Below are 19,448 nucleotides of genomic sequence, written 5' to 3'. Positions count from 1 at the left end.
CTGACATTACAAATGATATCAGGGCTTTTGGTGCTTTGAAGTTCTGCAAATTCTTTTGCGGGGGGGGGGGGGAGAAAATGCAGTGAACTTTTTAACCAGTTGGCTGCTACTGTAAAGGGCAATTCAGAATGCAAGAAAATACCAAGATATATGCAAATCTAAATGCTACCATGGCTAGTTAAAAAGTTGGCAGCTCTGTTATTTTCCTCATCACGCATGTCTTTTTGCTTGCACATCTCTGTCCCCCCCCAACTTGGTCTCTGTTATCTTTGCCAAGGATGCAGTGCTCTGATTTCTGACAGACCACAGTGTTACAAACCATGGCATATGGCACTATAAAGGTGTCTGTGCTTTGTTTAAGAGACTGGGCTGGCAGGAAGCCTTCAGGTCATTTGCAAATTAGAAGGGTGTGCCATTTATAGAAAGGTGTGGGTATGTTTATTTATAGAGGCGGCTCCTGCCAAACGAGGTAGTACTGCATGTGGCAGAGACACTGAGCAAAGAGCACAAATCATCTGAACCTTTTTCAGTTCTGATTGTGTATGCTCTGATTATTGACGGCCTTCATCTGGAAAGCCAGCCTGAAACAGATGTGCCTGTCTGTAGTCAGCAAACCCTCTTTGTCTATCACTCCCCAGTGCTCAGCCCCATATAGGTTCGCCAATATATCAACACAGCAAACCATGCTTTGATCACTGTGTGGAAAGCTCCCTGTTCAGGTGTTTGATGGATGGAGTGCAAGCAGGTCATTTCAGTCACTTCGTATCGCCAACAACAAATCTGGTTGTGGAGAGGCAGCTCCAAAGCTCAGCTGAACTTCAGTAGTTTTGTGTGCTATTAAAAAACCAACCAACCTCAGCATGGATATTTTTGAAACAACACACACTGCAGTTCCCAGTCAGAGGTACTAGTGCAATATCCCATAGCCATGTAGTGGATGGGGAGACATCATTTGTGAGTTCATACAGGCACTGTCCAATTGGTACCCTAACATGCACACTCAGTTTCTGAGTACCGTATTTTTCTGTCTATAAGACGCCTCCATGTATAAGACGTCCCCTATTTTGGGGGACTCCGATTTCAGAAAATGGGGGGAGATACTATCCGTGTATAAGATGAGCCCATATTTTAAACATTATTTTAGAGTAAAAACCATAATCTTATACACGGAAAAGTACAGTATGTCTAGATGGGTGTTCTGGTGGGATCAGTGTTCCTCATGCATGCAATTTTTTTGCACCATCTGCATGAAAATGCCAGCCGACATTATTTCCCTGATTTAATCCTGCTTTACCCTTTCCAGTGAAAATCCAACAAGAAACCTGTTGCCAATGACCCATTTACAATATCTCAGTTACCCATTTGCACATTTTTGTTTGTTTATTTGCTTATATTAAATTTGTATACCGCCCTTCATCCATTATCTCAGGCCAGTTCAAAACATAAAAATACAATATAAAAACACAAGTTAACCCCCATATCTATCTGTCTGTGGCATCAACTGGGATGGGGGGGAATAATAGGATCTGTCAGAGGTGGAAGAGGAGGAGAAGGCAGAGGCTGGAAGCAGGAAAGTTCAAGTGGTGACTTGGGAGAGGGTTCCACCTCACTGTTGCTGGACAGCACAGAAGAGGGAGGAGGAGCCACCTGGGTCAGTCTCCACTCAAACTTCTGAGAGCAAAGTTTCCATGGTAGCCAGGGAGGAAGCTGGCGAGCTGGCAGGGCCAGCTGAATTAGAGACAGAAGGAGAGGCCAAGGGTTGGACTCAGGTCCTCTTGCCAAGGAGGTGCCACTGTCTGCACCAATGCAGACAGACTCAGCCATGCATATTCCCACAGGAGTACACACTTGGGAGCACAGTGTTCTCAATGGGGATAAGAACCATGTAGGTGAATGGTCCCACCCTGTTCTTTAAAGGTGGAGTGGGAGAGGTGTGTCAGGTGCTGGGACAACATCTCAGCTACTTCTTAGCCAGGTACCTTCTCTGTCATAGATTAATCCTGTACTCTGAGGTAATGCTGAGACTGTGCTGATTTCTTGAATAAGACTTTCAGGTTTCCTCAAGCAGAGTGTCTGAGTACTGTGTCCAAGAGTGGACACGGGCGCATGCACCCCCCTTTCTCTGTCTATCCTAAAGCAGAACCCCAGGTGCGGATGCACTGAGAGCCTAAATAGTGATGCCAGGTTAAGAAAGGCTCTTTACCAATGTTAAAACTAGAGGCTCAGAAATGAGCCCTTCTAAACACTAAATCCAGTTCTGGCTTTGAAGAATGCTGTGCATGTGACCACAGTGCTCCTGGGAGGAAAAATTAATTATTTTAGAAAATGCCTACCTTGCATTTTGATTCTCAAAAAAGCTCCCAACACAAACATACGATAAAAACAATGAGATAAAAACTGGAATAATTAAATAATTAAAACAGCAGCTAGAATGAGGCATAAAGCTGGGTCAGTTTAAAGATACTTTGTCACAAGAGATTAAAACATATTAAAGGTGCAGATTTCTTTTTTTAAAAGCCTTTGCAACCCTGCCAAGAACATCAGAAAAGTCTGCGGCATCAGGCTCAACATCAATGCTCCCCAGCAGTCTGTTCTCACAGTGGCCAACCAGATGCCTGTGGAAAACCTGCAAGCAGACCCTGAGCACAACAGTGCTCTCCCCAGCTGTGATTCCCAACAACTGGCATCAAACTCAAGAGGAAGGGGGCCAACCAAATATCTATCAGGAAGAAGTTCCAGAATCTCTTGCATTACCAAGAAGGTTCCCTTTGGTGTCCTCACCAAATGCACCTTCAAAGATGGAGCCACAGGTGTTGAATGAAATGCATGGTCAGGTTCCTGTGGGAGTAGGGGGCCCTTCAGATAACCTGGTCTCAAGCCATTTAGGGGTTTAGCCATAATAGCCAGCAGCACTTGGGATTTTGCTCTTATATGAATCAGAAGTCAATACAAACGAAGCCAGTGTGGTATGTTCTGAGAAACAAACCCTAAAAACCATTCTGGATGCTGCATTTGGACCAGATGCAATATGAAGATAAAAATATGGACTTATCTTACTGGCCCGTTTAAAAGATTGTTAAGGTAGGATGTGAAACATTTTCAACACTCAACAGTACTATACTAATGCTCAGTATCATTATGTCTTAATCCCATGCAATAAATGAGTAGTGTCTGTGCATTTATTGTACTCTAAGCTGATTGCCTGGAAAGGGTTTTCCTCTAGTGTTCTTAAGAGGCTTATCTCCGTTGTAACCATCTGATGTCTCTAAAAGGCCAACCCTTACCTGGAAGTAACTCACACTGAGTTCTATTGGACTTGCTCCTCAGCAAGTATGCAGAGGGTTGTTTGCAGCCTAGACTGCCTGTCTTTGCTGATGCCCATCTTAGTGGTATGGTAGGGCAGGAATACATATTTTAGCAGGAAGCGCGTGAGTGAAAGGGATTTGCACTAATCCTCAAGTATTAGTCATGCCTCTATATGATATAATATGCATTGCTTAATTGACCACAAAGCATCTCGTTTGGGACCTGGAACTGTTAATGCCAGGCATTCCCTTAAATGTGGTTTGCTGCTAAGCTATTAACTTTAACAGTGACGTCTCTGAAGCAAAATAGCCCAGATGAGAGAAAGAGAATGTTAATCAATGCTGTTTGTTTAGACTCAGCAATGCTGAGCATCTTGAGTTCGGAAGTTCTTGAAAATGTTGTTTGCTGTAACTGCATCAGGATAAATGTAACAGCCAAGGATTATTGGTGAGTTCAGTGGAACTCTTGGGTTTATGATGTCCCTGGAATATTTCAGGATTTGTGTTTCTTTTAAATATATGTGGGTACAATGAGCCTTACTCATTGTTTTTCCAGACTACATATGATGCACCTTATGTCTGTACAAAAGGAATGGACACCTGCCTGATATGTATGACCTCAAATACCACTTGGATCTGGTCCCATGTTTTCCACCCTAGTTCAGCCGTCACCAACCTGATGCTGTCCATATATTTCGGACTACAACTCCCATCAACCCCAGTCAGCATGTGCTGCTCAGGCCTGGTGGGAGTTGTAGTCCAAAACATCTGGAGAGCACTAGGCTGGTGAAGGATGCCCTGTTTGCACTTCATGTAGAGCAATCCTATGCATGTTTAGGAAGCGAGTCCTACTGAGCTCCCTGGGACTAGCTCCAAGATAAAAGTGTGCATAGTAACCCTAGTCCCATTCCAATGACAGATTCCTGGCTTATGATGTAGATAGAGCTCAGCCACCACATCCCTGCCATTTATAATGGAAGTGAAAAATATTTTTCTTTCTTGAGTAAAATCTGTTTGTTTAGGTGCAGAAATACTTGAAGACTGACTCACTTCCATCTTGCTGCAGTCGGTATGTTAATCTGCTGGACCTGAAATTCTAATACTTAATTCTAAGATAGGCAACCTTAAGGATTCAAGAAAGCGTTTCTTCTCATATATAACAAGTGGGCTGGCTGCATTTTGAAGGGCTGAGACTATCACACCCAGTACAGCTGTCTGTTCCTTTCTGTAATCTTCATTCATTATTTCCCTGCCCCAGTCCATTTGATGTTCAGCCATTTCTCTTTGTTCCTTTTTTGTTAATGCCTCTTCTTTTTGGCATCAGTGATGCTACCCAAACTTCTTACCATTGTATTATGTCAATGAAGTACTTCTTTGTGGTCCTCTCTAGACTGGGTAAACAAATCTGCTTGGGTTCACATAATATCTCATGTCCAATGAGAGCATCCTAATTTTTGTGTTGTTTTGTTAATCTGATGGCTAATTAGATTGCATTTAGTTTATTTAATTTAATCCACCTGCTCTTGCATCAGCTTTTTAAAAAGATGAACCCTTAAGAGTAGTTACATACATTATAGTATCTATATGATAATGGCTATTTCTTTACAATGTGAACGTGTGAAAGTTCTTGCATCAATCGCTATGTGATAATTGGCTTTCATCACCTACAAACTGCTAATCTGCTGAGTGGAGCTGGTAAAATTCCCTCCTCCATCCATGTTGACTCCTGTTGATGGATGCTAGTGCTCTCTGGCTATGTTCATGCATCTAAGATAAGAGCACAATTACACAATTCACAAGCAAATGTACAAAGCATGATAGGTACTCATCACAACCAAATTATACGGCTTTCTGCATATGATGAATCTCATCTGTTGAAAGAGTTCCGTGATGGTGATAATAAATGCAGCAGAATTCAAATGTCCAAAGCTCTTTATATGCATTGCCTTGGTAATTCTTACAACATCCTCATAAGGGAAGCCAGGAAAGACTCTGGTCTAAAGGTAAAGATGAACAAAACTTGATCAGTGACAGGATAGGAGACGGTCTGGTAACCCCATGCATGCTACCTTAAGTTTGAATGAAGAAACATGAGATGCAAATGTAATAAACAAACAAACAAACAAACAAACAAACACAATAATAACTGATTGCCAGACTGCTGGTCTGGCAGGAGTGGAGGCAGTAATATATTCATTTATTTAAGGAATTTTTATCCTAGGTGAAAAGGCTTTCAGGGGGACTTACATAAGCTCGATAAAAACAAGACAGTCCCTGCTTTCAGCTGGGTGGAATGGATGTTGGTGACAGCAGAGAAAGGGAGAATCCTACTGGATTTGCCTAAAGCCACCTAACAAGTTCATGGCTAAGAGGTGGTGCTTCCCATCTCACTGTGTACACACTTAGCCAGGATCCCACACTTCCTCTCACTTATTAAAAATGGTTGCTAAGAATATTTAATCCAATAATCCTAAACCGGAATTAAACAAAACAAAGCTACTTTGGGCTGTTGGAATATTTAAACTGTGCCTCCACCTATGCTCAACCTGTATATCAGTAAGTACATGCAAACATTACAGAACACCTATAAGCCTCCTGCCACCTTCTTTCACAAGGAAAAGACCTGCACCCTTGTAACCTTGCACTGTTCCAATAGAAGTACTCACTGCTCAAAGAGCACAACAATATTGTTACATGCCATCCACCTCTGGGTGATGTGAGATTCTAGGCGTTCCAAGTGCTTACTGAGGGTTCAGGTTTCCTTCAAAAATTGGGCACAGCAGAAACTGTGGTGTCTTTATGATATATGGTTTTATTTACACACATATATATACACACAACCTGCACCTAGCTGGAAGGATTGCAGAGCAATCAGATTCCATGAGATTTGGCTGCCCCCTTAAGGACAACATTGGACTCAAAAGACAGTCACCCTGTGTGTCTCTTTGTTCCAGCCTGTCATCCCCAGCTCTCATGAAGTTCTGCCTCTCCTCCTTCTTGCTGCTAACCAACTCCAAGGACTTCCTCCCTGCCTATGGCATTCAGAGTTGGAACCCTAATCTTAGCCTTTGCCTCTGCCTCTGCCCACTAGCACCCAGCAAAGAAGGGGTCCCACTCCACTCCCCTTTGCCTGGCAGTCTTGCCCTCTGATGGTTTCTTTGGTGGGCCATGAAGTGTAGGTGGGTTCCCAAGAGGCAAGACACAGTGATAACAGCAAGAACCTTTATTGAACTACATAACTGGGAAACGGAGGCAAAGCAACTGCTTAGATACATTTCTGAAAGCCTGGGCCACTCCCACTCCCAACGTGATTGGCTGTCTAAACTTCCAAACTGCAAATCACGACTCAAAGTTCGAGGGCCAATGGCAGAGGCCCAAATCTGGAAATGTTCTGTGATTGAATATGTATCAAATCAGAACACAGGAGCTCAGAATCCTTAGTCCAGACTCAAGCTCAGGCAAACACAGACCACTAAATACGTAACAGGCCAGCCATTTGATCCCCTATATGGACAGCTGCATATTTCTGCATTGCAGGGGGTTGGACCAGAAGATCCTCAGGGTCTCTTCCAACTCTACAATTATCCAGCTGGCTCTGCCAAGCTGGCTTAGCTTGTTAGCATAATTAAATCCAGAGAGTTTCTGTGTTTGGCAACGTTTAATCAAACCTAGATTAATTCTAACTTTTACTAAATCCAGGAATTATGGGGAGGATCTGGCACCCAGAAATTTAGGGAAACATGGCCCCCCACAAACCCATAACGATATTGTGCCATGATACTGCAAGACATCAGAAAAGACTTTTCAGAAATTAGCCTCCACATGTTCAGCTTCTGCTGAATGGAAGTGTGTCCATTGGCCCCACCCCTTCCCCAAACATGTTGATGCCCACTGGCTGTTTCCCTTGGCCTTCAGCAAAGGTTTAAAGGAAGGATTCAATGTGTTTAGGGTCCCCTTCAAACCTTCACTTGATGTGAAGAAGTCCGGTAGGACAGAGCCACTTGATTTCCACTCTGCGCCTTCACCAAACTCAGTTGAATACTTGAAGGGTAATTTCTGAAGAGAACTAAATAGCATTCTCACAGGAGCCCGTGCATGAGGGAGGGAGGTGAAATAAAGAATTCATTAAAAAAAACAGAAAATAGTCCTCCCTGAACTCAATTTGGGGTACCTGTAGCCTATAGTTTCATATTACTTTATGACTTATACTGGCAAGGGAATTAAAAATGAGTCAGAAATGTATCATATTTCATGAGAATGTCCTGTAAACAGTGATTCATGGCATCCAGTAATATATCTACATTGGTCAGGAATATTCACTTTATGTGAATTTGGACCGCTGAGCTGTAAAATATCACCAAATACATGGTTAAAGAATACTATCCCCTGATATTGGGATTCTGGGTTTTTTTAACATTGTTTTTTTCTTATCTAGCACCTCTTGTACCTTTTATTTCAGAAAGCATTGGAACTTTATTTCAGAAAGCATTGGAACTTTTATTCCTCTCTGTGCATAATCTAAAGAGTGAGGTGAAGGTTAGACAATTTTCATGCTTACAAGTCACATAGTCATTCACACGTTCCTAATACAGTAGCTCAGACAAGTGTAATTGGAAATTTAATAGGTAGGACAGTGTTGCTATTGGTCATAATTGCTGCATGTTCACATTGCCAAAGGAACACTCCAGAAGTGTGGTGTGTGTTCAGAAAAGGGTCACAAAGCAGAGGTGTTCTGAAATCTAGGACATCCATGATTTATTTATTCATTTCATTTGTATCTGTGTCTTCATGAGAGAATGGAAAGTGGCCTACATAAGGTTCCCACATGGCCTCTGTTCAAACACTAACCAGATAGAGCAAGGCTGCTGAATCCTGTGCCTTCAGGCCACGCTCTGGAACCATTGTGCTTTGCAGAGCTACCTTTCTGTTTCTGAATTGTTTTGGATAAAGGAGCAAACCTTTAATACACTTGCAATTCCATTTGCAGAGACATACTTGTAGGAATGGCGACAGAATGCGTCCTTTTAGTTTCAAATTGACTGGGTTCATCAAATTGTAGAGCTGAAAGAGATCTTGGAGGTCAGTGCAGGATCCCTGATAAATGGTTGTCCCAATTCTTTTTAAATACCTCCAGCAAAGGAGGGCCTAAGACTTCCTGAAGCAGCTTGCTCTACTATTGAACAACTATTGAACAACTCATGCCATTAGGAAGTTTCTCCTATGTTTAGCCAAAGTATGCTTCCCTACAACTTTCACTCATAAGGTTTTATCCAAGTAGACTCTAAATTAGCTATGTCCATTATTTTCAGTGGGTCAGCTTTGAGTATGACTCACAGTGGATATAGCCTGTTCTCTGAAGGAACAGAGAACAAGTCTGCTCCATCTTCTGTGTGACAGCCACTTAGATATTTCAAGCCAACTATCATGTCTCTGCTTAATCTTCTGTTCTCCCTAGGCTAAACATATCTTTCAGCCACTCTTCATATGATCTGGTTTCCATGCCCTTCACAATCCTGGTTACCGTCCTCTGGACATTCTCCAGTATGCCAATGTCCTCCTTAAAACGGAGCACCTAGTACTGGACACATTGCTCCAAATGCAGCCTGACCAGCTCAGAATACAGTGGAACTATGACTTCTTGTGATCTGGACCCTATATGTTTGTTGATGCAGCCTAAGTCATACCACACATTTAAAGTTGGAAATAGGTCATGTGCACAGAGAAGTGCTTTTCAAGAGCTTTGCTTTGAGTGCAAACTTTCCACACTGAATTGTCTACTGAGAATCCCTACATATCTGGGGTTTTTTGTGGGGGGGTTGTGTGTTCTCAGTTGTACGTTCTGTTTATAAAGGACACCAGTCTGTTCTGTGGCCTCTAGCTATAGTAAAATGAGAATGTGTACTCTTGAACACATTCAGACTTCCCTACAGCTGTGGATAGGGTGGTGGGCAAGTTGACTTTCAGGGCAAATTCTCCACCATTGTTGATTAGCTTCTGAGGAATGCCAATGTAGACCTTTCTGCATCTCCCCAGTCCGGTTTCTCCTTCTCAATCAGACTGGGGCTCCTTTATCTGTTGCCACCAACAGTTATGATTAAACTTTTCTTTCATGTTCTATAATGGCTAGTAAATTACTGAGTCAGCATCTAAAAGTACATTGCTTGGCCTTTTTATTTTTATATCTGTTACATATTTGAAAAAGGCTATATTTTTTTCCAGAGTGTGTGGAAGTAGAATTTACCTGTAGCACTTATGTTGACTAAAGCCATTTTACCTTAAGTACAATGTTTTTAAATCCGGGAGAGCAAAACTCATAAGAGGAACAGGAAATTCCATGAGTTCCATGTGGTGGAGTTTCCAATAAATTTTGCTGACAGGTTCGTGCTCCAGACTCCAGTAGAACAGACAATCTGAAATGCCTTATGATGCTATTATCAGTGCCAGGAGGAGGAATGACACAATAGTAGGGCCTTAGCTTCCTACATTGTATTACCTGGGCAGGTTATGTGTTACATGAACAATGCAGTACTTTCCTAATGGCACATGCTTACTACCAGGTCACCAAGAGACTATAATTTCAAGGTAGCAGGTTTGAGAGCTCATTCCATTGTCATCTACCAATAGCTTTTCAGAGTCCTAAAAGTTCTCTTGCAGAGCTGTGTATTGTACATGTATGTCATGTGTGTCATCATATTCATTTTAGTCATTGAAACATAGGGCTGTTTCCCCCACCGTATCATATAATTGTAAAATTATTTTATAACTGTTTAAAAATTACATTTTATTTGGACACTATGCACGTTGCTTCTCTAACAGTTAAGAGCCCCGTGTGTGTGTGTGTGTATTTAGGCCAACGTATTTCCCCCAGCAGTTATCCCTTAGATATGAGATTGGGAAGACCATAAAGCTGTTTATTATTCATTCTAGTAAATGTCATGATTCAGTCGACCTTTGAGAAGCAGCTATAATTAGGAAAATACCATTAATAGGCTTCTCTTGCAACTGCTTCAGCCAAGCTTAGGAATATTGGAAGTTTCCTCAGACCATTGGTCCATCTATCCAGCATCATCTACTGGACAACAGCGCCAAACTGAAGACATACCCAGCCCTACCTAGAGATGAGGAAATTAAACCTGGGATTTTCTGCATCCAAAGCAGATGCTCTACCGCTGAGCTATATGACTCTCACCAATAGTCCTTCCTCATCTATTACCAGCTACCAAGTCTGGTGTCTACATAGTACCAAGGGAGAAGGAACTCCCACTGTTCCACAGGAGCATTCACAGCCCAACTGTGCTTTAGCATCCCTTTATTCTCAGTCCTGGAGGTACTAAATGGGCATAAACCCAACATTAAGTGCTTATGAATTTTCAGATGAATACTGAAAGAAACACAGCTTTCATACTGTGTTTCTAACTCATAATGATGACTCCAACTACTGTACTCTGGAGCGTGATCAGCATGAACAAGCATTGCTGTATAGTGGTTAGCAGCTGGAGGCCCGTGGGCAAAATGCAGTCCCCACCCCCTGCTGCCAACCAAGAGATGAAAAATTGGGTGGAGAGGTGAACACTGGAGTGCTAGAACTTGGCAGGAGGATCTTTGGGAGAAAGGGAGTTGGAGACCTAGCCTGCCACTACCCCAGCCAAAGTGGCCTTCCAGCAAAAGCAGCTGCTGACCAGGGAATGAAATGGACAAAAATAGTCTATTCATACATTTGTCTTCCTCTAATGAGGTCTTAGAAGAGTTTTTTTTGTTTCGCAACAGTAACCACGTGACCCCAGATTATGTAAACTTGGAAAGACATAGATGTTTTCATTAATAAGGGAGAAAATCAGAGGCAGAATTGATGATTCATTGTTAATGTGTTGATCCAGCTGCTCTCAAAGGACTGGAATTGCTTACTGGGATTCCATGTTCAGCTTCGAGCTATGCAGTTCTCAGCCTTGATGTGCTAGATTAACACTGGGGTTTGAAACATTTGAAGAATTCTTATTAAACTCATAATGAATTCTCTCTGCAGCAACAACTCTTCGGCCAAGTCCAGACTGTTCTACAGTTTGCCAATAAAAGGGGAAGGGAGGAACCCTGAGATTATGGTTTCTATAGTGTATTCATCTTTCAACTTTTCCTTCTTCATTTTCCCTCCACTCCATCTGAATAGGCCACAGTAATTCCAAGCTACCATTGGTGTTTCACTCTTATTCAGGGCCTATGCATCCCGTTTGCCACTTGAGGCAAAACACACCCTCCTGCTTCCTAGCCCCACGGCTTATTCAGTGAGACATTTCCAGTTTGGGTCTGTCCTTGCCCTGGGCTGCTAGGCAAAACTGTTTCCTCCCTGGGTAGATCTTGAACCCTTCTCACAGGAGAACTGTGTGGGCTTCCTGCTGGTCCCCTGCTCGGGGAGCTCTGTAGGTGCAGCATTGCATGAGCTCTCTCTCCTCCTCTTTGTGCCTTGAGCTCTGAAAAAGTTATTGAAAAATAGGAATTCTAACTCCTACCTATAAGGCATATGTAAGGACTAGCCATAGCAGGGTCATTGCTGGTTGTGCTACTGGGATCGATGGAGCCAGGGCAGCATTTCTGCATGTGTTGCTTCTGTGGATGTGTGCTGTGGATGTGTGTAGGGATATGTGCTGGGTGTGTATGTCCCTGTCATCTTGAGTTCATTGGCTCCCTCATTTGTGGGGGACATGTCCCTGCTTGGTGGGCACTGGCAGTTTCCAGGGCATGGTTGGCCCTAGATATTTTGCTGCGTGAAGCAAAGGACAACATGGTACCAACCCCCTTTTTACAACTGGTCAACTGGTCTGGTATCTTCCACCACCCCCAAGGGCAGTCAGTTAGCTTAGGTGATGCAGTAGCTGTAGCACACACAGCTCTGTCCAGCAATACATGGAAACAGCAAGGAGAACTCAGAAGGAGCAGATGGTGAGGCTGTCACCACTGTCCTCTCACCACTCCATCACTTGCCGCCTGAGGCAGCCACCTACCAAATGGTAGGGCTGGCCCTCTTTCCAGGGATGCTGGTTTTTTTCTCCACTTGTGTATTTTTCTCCTTCTCTCCTGGGCTGAGTATGTATTGAATATGGTGGCTATTTTGCCAGTCGGCGTAGCAGTGGCATATTTCTGATCCCAACATAGTATGAATATCAGATTTCTGTCCCCATGTAGAAGTGGGAGGTAGCTCTCTCTGTCCAACTTTTATAACCAGACATGTGCTTTTCTCATAGCTCAAGATGTCTGTCTGGTATTCAGTGCTCTTTAATTAAAAACAAAAAAACCAACCCAAAAAACCCCCAAACTCTTGAAGGAATGAAACAGGCTGCTTCCAAGCTTATCATATTTTACATAATTTATTCTGCTCTGGTTTTTAAAGAATGTGGAACTTTTTGCCATGGGGGAGTAGAATAAGGCACTTGAAGAAGGAGGGAGGTATGGGCAGAGGACTGCAGACAAATTGGTAGCAGCATTAAGCAAGGGGCATCAGTCCCCAAGCAGTCATTCCTGACATTTCTGGTAGTAAACTGAACTGGTTGCCACTCTTATATCCAGTGCTAGGTATAGAGGGCTCCCAACCATTGGGCCAGATGTCAAAGCGACACTACTCTGCATCCCTAGAAAATCATGTCTGAGTTCTACATTTAAAACCAGAACTTCAGACTATGTGTGACTCTATTCTTTTCTCATGAAGACAGGGAATTTGCTTTTCCTTTAAAACAAACAAAAAACTCAATTGAGGTAGACTTCTAAATTCTGTACTAGCATTCATCCTCAACCAGAATATGAAAGGGGGAATACATTCTACAGTATGCACGTAAGTTCAAAGCTGACTGTGTCAGTGACATGGTGCTGGAGCACTGTATGCACACATATGGGTTCTGGGTGTAGAATTTCTTCACTTTCTACAGAAGGGTGATCTGTATATGGGAGCTTGAAGGGAACAGGAACTAACTATTCAAAGGGCAAAACATCAGTAACACTGTGACCACACCAAACAGGAAGCAATTAGAGGTAAAATGGCAAGGACATCAGTTCTATTTAAAGTTAGAGAGGGCTTTGCAGACTGCGTAACCATTATAACGTGTAAACATTGTAAAAATAATCTCAGCCATGGGGATGAACATTGCTGGATAACAGAACACTATATTAACTGCTGTGTTGATGCTGCTTCCAGTTAAGTCCGGAAAAGCAATGTTTCAGCAGTGTCGAAGATTCTAAATATGGAAGCATCCTAGCAGAAGTTTTTAATAGCTATGAACTAAAATATGAACAGCTTAGTCATACAATGATTACGGATGAAGTGCTATAGCAGCCATAGCTATAAACACTCTGGTGTTTACAGGGCAAATGGTACTCTCAGTGCCTGGGTTCTCTTTCTGTTAGAGAGAATATTAATAAGCTGCTTTAAAGGATTGTTTAACCAGGCTCGACCCTACTTAGCTCCAGCAGGCTGTGGCTACCTAAGCCATTACACCATCCACCTGCTGGTACTTTAAAGGATTGTTATGAAGATGCATTAGAGATACTGTACACAACCGATTAAGGGCTATATCAATTATAATAACAAGCAATGCCTACATTGTAACAAAACTTTTTAAAGGTTGGAAGCCAATAGTGCAATCTGCAGACATTAACAGATTCCAACGTCTGGACAATACTTAAGAGAATGTAATTCTGCAGTTCCTGCGTAGGCATGGAATGTGCAGCATGGTGGCGTTCTTTATGATCACTCAGTACCCTTCAAACTGCTGTTTCCAAGAGCAAATTCAGTGTCGAATAAGTAGAGCCTAGTCTGCTATCGGAGACCTCACATTTCAGACATATTTTGGGGTCTGATGGTGAACTGGGAATGGAAACATGAAGTAAATAAATATCTGCACAATCCATTCTAATCAGAGATCAGAAAAGCAGGAAGATTTTTTTCAGCCTCTGAAAAATCTGTTTCACCAACCACTGAAATGAACGGAGATAGTCATATAATCCTAAAGACTTCAAAAGCCTTGAAACAAGAGTTTACTGACTCCATTTTCTCACCCACAAGTTCTCAGACCTCTTTCCATGATGAGAATGTAGATTATAATGAAAGACTAGAAACCGAGAAATAATATCTAACCCCATATCCAATAACAAGAGGATGCTAGCATGCTGAGTACAGATTTCTGCTTTTGTCCTTTAGCAGGCAAGACAGAATTCACAAGTACATTCAAAACATGTGACACATCTTTGCCTAGGGAAAGACATGTAGAGAAGGAATGTTTTATTCTCAATGCTCTTTCCTCCATCAGCTTACTGATTCTCTTCCCCCTCCCCCCCCCCCCCCGGCATTACATGCGCTCCATAGTCTCCCAGATTAAGATAACACAGAAAATATAAGGTGCTCATTTACCTCAAAAATGGCACCTTAATGTGTGACGAGGCACAATACAACTGAAGTTAAGCACCTCTCATCCCACTGATTTCCTTGAAAGCAATATGTAATATGAATGTTTACTCTGAAATTAATCACATTAAACTCATCGGGACTTGCTCCTAAGTAAGTGTGCATAGGATTATAGCTTTAATCACATGGTTAAATATATAATTGAAACCAACGAACAGAACTGTTTTCTACCCTTGACATCAATAGAACTTAAGTAAGTCAATGGACTATGTTCTAACAGATTTGTCATGGCTCGGGCTTCTGTAGGCACCAGTACAATTCATCAGACTGAACTGTTCTACAATTATTTACCTTGGGCATAGACATACCCTGTGAGTATGCCATTCTGGGCTGCTCTCTTATTTAGACTGAGCAGGGAGCATGCTCCTTTTGTATATTTTGTACTGTTCCAACCACATTGTCTATGAAAAAATGAATTTCAGTCTAGTCTTGGCCTTCTTGGTAATGCCACCCCTTAATGAGTTCAGAGGATCTACAACCTGCCAGAGCACTTTCATAGCAATGGTACTTGGTTGTAGAATACCTTTCTCCCTCCTCTGCCCAAAGTCTGGCCAATGCTAAGTATCTTTTGGCGAAGACCTATTCTACCAGGAATTTAAAGTGGGCTCAGAATTCTTAAATAAGTCTTTTACACCATGATCCAATCAGCAGGTCTCAAGGTTATAGAAAGCACACACAAAGACACATACATACAGCAGTAGATCCTACAGAGCTGAAGTTGGCCCTGCTCTAAAAGGTAAGATTCTGAGCTGTTCAGGACTGTTAATAAAAAACACTATAGGCAAAGGAGGCAGGGTTAGTATTGTTGGTGTTATACCATGTATTTTGTGCTTTTATACTGTACACCACCCTGTGATCTTTGAATGAAGAGTGGTGTATAAATTTAATAAACAAGCAAACAATTGGAGGGTGTAGGGCTACATTGATCCCCCCTGAAGTGTGTCAGCTGGTCCCCCAGTTGATAAACCAGAGACAAGAAACTATAGTGGGAATGGCAGCCCACTTTTGAAGATGACAGACCACCTGCTAGCTCTTCTTCAAAATGGGCCTCCCATAGAGCTAGTTGCTGACCGGGGCTCAAAGTCTGCAGCTATATGAGCAAGAAAAGATGCACTGTAAAAGTGGCAGCAAGTCACATACTGGGGCAATGTAGGGAAGGGAGATAAACAACATAGGATTGTACCCAATGTTAGTCAAACTCAAAGAAGACCCACTGAAATTCACAACCATGACTAAATTAGGCCCATAATTACAATGGTTTTAATCTGAGTAAAATGCACTAGGACTCAACCCACATCTGTTTGTCAACACAGGACCAAAAATCTCTACATATCTGTTGTATAAAGGAGACTACCATTATTATTCAAATAAGTTACTGCACAGCTTGGTTTAGAACACTGTAATTCATGTGTGTCACTCTAGACAGAGGGCCCCTGTAACTCTTTACGGCTACAATAAAAGTAAGCAGTTGATAATGAGTTATGAAGACTTACCCCTGGCACCATTTTTCATTTTGACTGGTGCGGAGCAGGATGAGGGTACATCTGATGATGAAGGGCATTCCAGTCCACTTAGGCCACAATAATAAATGTGTGAGTCTTTACAGTGCGTCAGGCCTGTCACTCATGCTGCTGCAGACTAACACAGCTACCTCTCTTGAAGTTGCCATCTGCAATATAGGGATAAGAATCCTGACCTACCTTACAAAGTTGCGATAAGAATGTATACAAAACACTTTGAACATTCCAAAGTGTTATATAAATTCTAAATAGGAGCATTATTATTATTATTATTATTATTATTATTATTATTATTATTAGCATCCAAGTGTTGTACCAAAGCCAATGAATAAAGTGAGGGCCAGTTCATTCAAGCCCAGCCACTTATTTTGGGGTCTATTGCTGTTGTCACACTGGAATCTGGTTCTCTAGTGGTAAACCAGTTTTCTGGGTACGCTGCTATGGGCTCACTCTGGTGATCCATTCAAGAGTCACTCTGTGCTGGTCCCGGGGGGAGGTTACCGTGGGGCGAGGTCCAGGACCTGAGTCGAGGGTCGGCAGACAGTCCTCCACGGGCGAAGTGGGGTTCGAAGTGAGGAGCCGGGCAAGGACAGGAACTCTGGAGGAATAGGACTGGGTGCTGGCCGAAACAGCTCTTCAACGACGTTGCTCCCGTAGCCTGGGACCGGGCTGACTGGCCTTTATCTTCTCTGAGGCCAGGGGCGGTCCCGGCCCCCAGGAGACCCGCCTCTCCTGGCCTTAAGGCGAGCACTCCTCCTGGGAGAAACCAGTTCCCTCCGCCTCTCTGCCCTGAGCCTCTTCAGATCAGGAGAGGCTGGAGGGTTACTGGAGCCAGGGGGAGACTCACCTTCCCCTGACAGGGCTGGGAGAGGCGCATCTGTAGCCACTGTGTCCTCAACCCCCTCCGGAGCCAGAGTGGATTCACCTGGTGCCTGCTCCTGAGGATCCGGCACAGGTGTAGGCGCTTCAGAATCAAGGCCCTGCCCCAGTTCAGCCGGCCCTGGAGGCGGGGACTCCAGTGCAGACTGGGATTCCCAGGCCATCACACACTCAGTGGTGGAGGCTGGTGCCCATTCAGACTTGTAGAACAAAAGGCAGGAAGGTCAACAGTAGGGGGAGATAGCCAATGAAAAATGGAACCAATTAATTCTTCTTTCTCCCTGCTGAGTTTACAAAGGTAACACTGAGACTAAAGAGGAGGAAGCTGACAGCTAGTTCCATGGACTGGACTGGGTGTAACTAAGGAGACAGGCAGGTGGGGGCTGGCTGAGGGCAGCTTGGTAGGGAAGTGCCCCACTTGTGCTAATGGACGAGACTTCATTCACAAGAAACAAACCTGACACGGGTTGCACCATGGTTCACTGGACCTGCATAACTTGCAGCATCTGAGCTCCATGAGCATTGGGACTGATGCCAACATCAGCTTGGATAGAAAATTTTAATATAAATTAAGCAGCAAAAGCGCCATCATCTTTACTTCTCTTTGATTTCTTTTAAAAAAGACAATGACTCAAATCCCAAATCGCTTTAGTAACTGCTCTTTCCCCTCACAAATATTATTTGTTAAATTTATATCCCTCCCTCCCTCCCAAAGGAGCCCAATACTAACTGCAGCTTATTTTATTACAAGGATCTTAATTTGTTTCCGTGTACATTATGACATGCACATTTTACAAACATAGTAGGTTTAAAGTCTTCCCCTACTGAATGAAATACAGTGGTTGGCATTTGCATTTGAAAATCCAGTAAATGTTTCCAGATTGCATTCCAACTTGTCTGGTAAAGTTTGCCAGACTGAATATAGTGTATCTTTGTGTGGTGTTAATGTGTTGAGCTTCTGGATTAGAAAATGCTTTCTGACAAATGAGTGCTTTTAGCAGAATGTTTGTGCTATGAAATGAACAAGAGACAAAACAAATCTAGAATTGGTTTTTGCAATCTGATTATTGCTAAGATTATTTCTGTTCTGACTGATGAAGAATTCTGTGTAACTCGCAGACCTGCACACAGGGTTTGTGCCATCAGTTGTACAACCTTGCTTGCTCAATATTTATGAAGTGATAGATGAAACTGCTGTATCCTTAGTCATATTATTATTATTATTATTATTATTATTATTATTATTATTATTCAGGGCTTTTTCCAGCTGGAACTCACTGGAACTCAGTTCTGGCACCTCTCAGGTGGGTGCCATTGCCATTATTCTGACATCTCCTTTTCTAGAAAAATAGCACTGTTGTTATTGTTGTTGCTGTTAATTTATACCCCACCTTTTCCCTGATACAGTGGTACCTCGGGTTACATACACTTCAGGTTACATACGCTTCAAGTTACAGACTCCGCTAACCCAGAAATATTACCTCAGGTTAAGAACTTTGCTTCAGGAAGAGAACAGAAATTATGTGGCGGTGGCGCAGTGGCAGCGGGAGGCCCCATTAGCTAAAGTGGTGCTTCAGGTTAAGAACAGTTTCAGGTTAAGAACGGACCTCCGGAACAAATTAAGTATTTAACCCGAGGTACCACTGTGCAAGGCAGTTTACAGACAAAACCAAGAACCACTAAAAACATAGAAAAATTAATCATTAAAATACAATGAAACATTGATGCAATTAAAACTATTTGCATACATAAAATCTAAATGTCCCCCTGGTGCCTGCTTCCCAAAGCCTAGGAAGTTTTTGCTGGGCTTAGGGAGGGAAGCACGATGATCTGACAGTTCCAAGAGTCCTTCCATCTTCTTCCAAAAGCATGCCCAGCTTGGAGAAAGAGCCAGGAGGACTCCAGGATTCTGCCAAAAGCCTGGCATCTCCTTCCCAAAGCCCAAGAAGTTTCAGTCTGGCTTAGAGAGGGAGACACAATGCTCACACTTGCGGTACTAGCCCCCCACCAATCGCCCTCATAAGCTGATGCCTCTGGCCCCAACTGTTCCCCTACGAAAAATTTCACCACACCCCACTGGAATTACACCACCCGCAACAGGCTGAACCCCTGTTCCCTGTTCTGCCTTCTAACTGACCAAGAACATCTGCCTTGTCAAACCACTGGTCCATGTTGCCTCTGACTGGCAGCAGTTGTCAGGAGGATGGGGTGGAACTGGAAATGGTTAGCTCTGCCTGCCATTGGCTATGCTTGCATGTACTGTTGGCTCCTAACAGTCCGAGTGGGCACCAGTCACTA

General features: G+C 43.0%; 1 protein-coding gene across 1 annotated transcript in view; it reads right to left on the bottom strand.

The window, feature by feature from the left end:
- CDC42EP3 (CDC42 effector protein 3) overlaps positions 1 to 19,448 on the bottom strand; it is an 83,173-nt gene that overhangs the window by 42,963 nt on the left and 20,762 nt on the right. Inside the window, exon 2 of the mRNA XM_083732800.1 lies at positions 16,245 to 16,420. The gene's annotated coding sequence lies outside the window, so the exon portion shown is untranslated. The remainder of the gene's footprint in view (positions 1 to 16,244; positions 16,421 to 19,448) is intronic.

The sequence above is a fragment of the Podarcis gaigeae genome (genome assembly GCF_964106915.1).
Source record: "Podarcis gaigeae genome assembly, chromosome: 3".
In the NCBI taxonomy this organism is placed as follows: domain Eukaryota; kingdom Metazoa; phylum Chordata; class Lepidosauria; order Squamata; family Lacertidae; genus Podarcis; species Podarcis gaigeae.
This window is presented reverse-complemented; position numbering and strand designations above follow the sequence as displayed.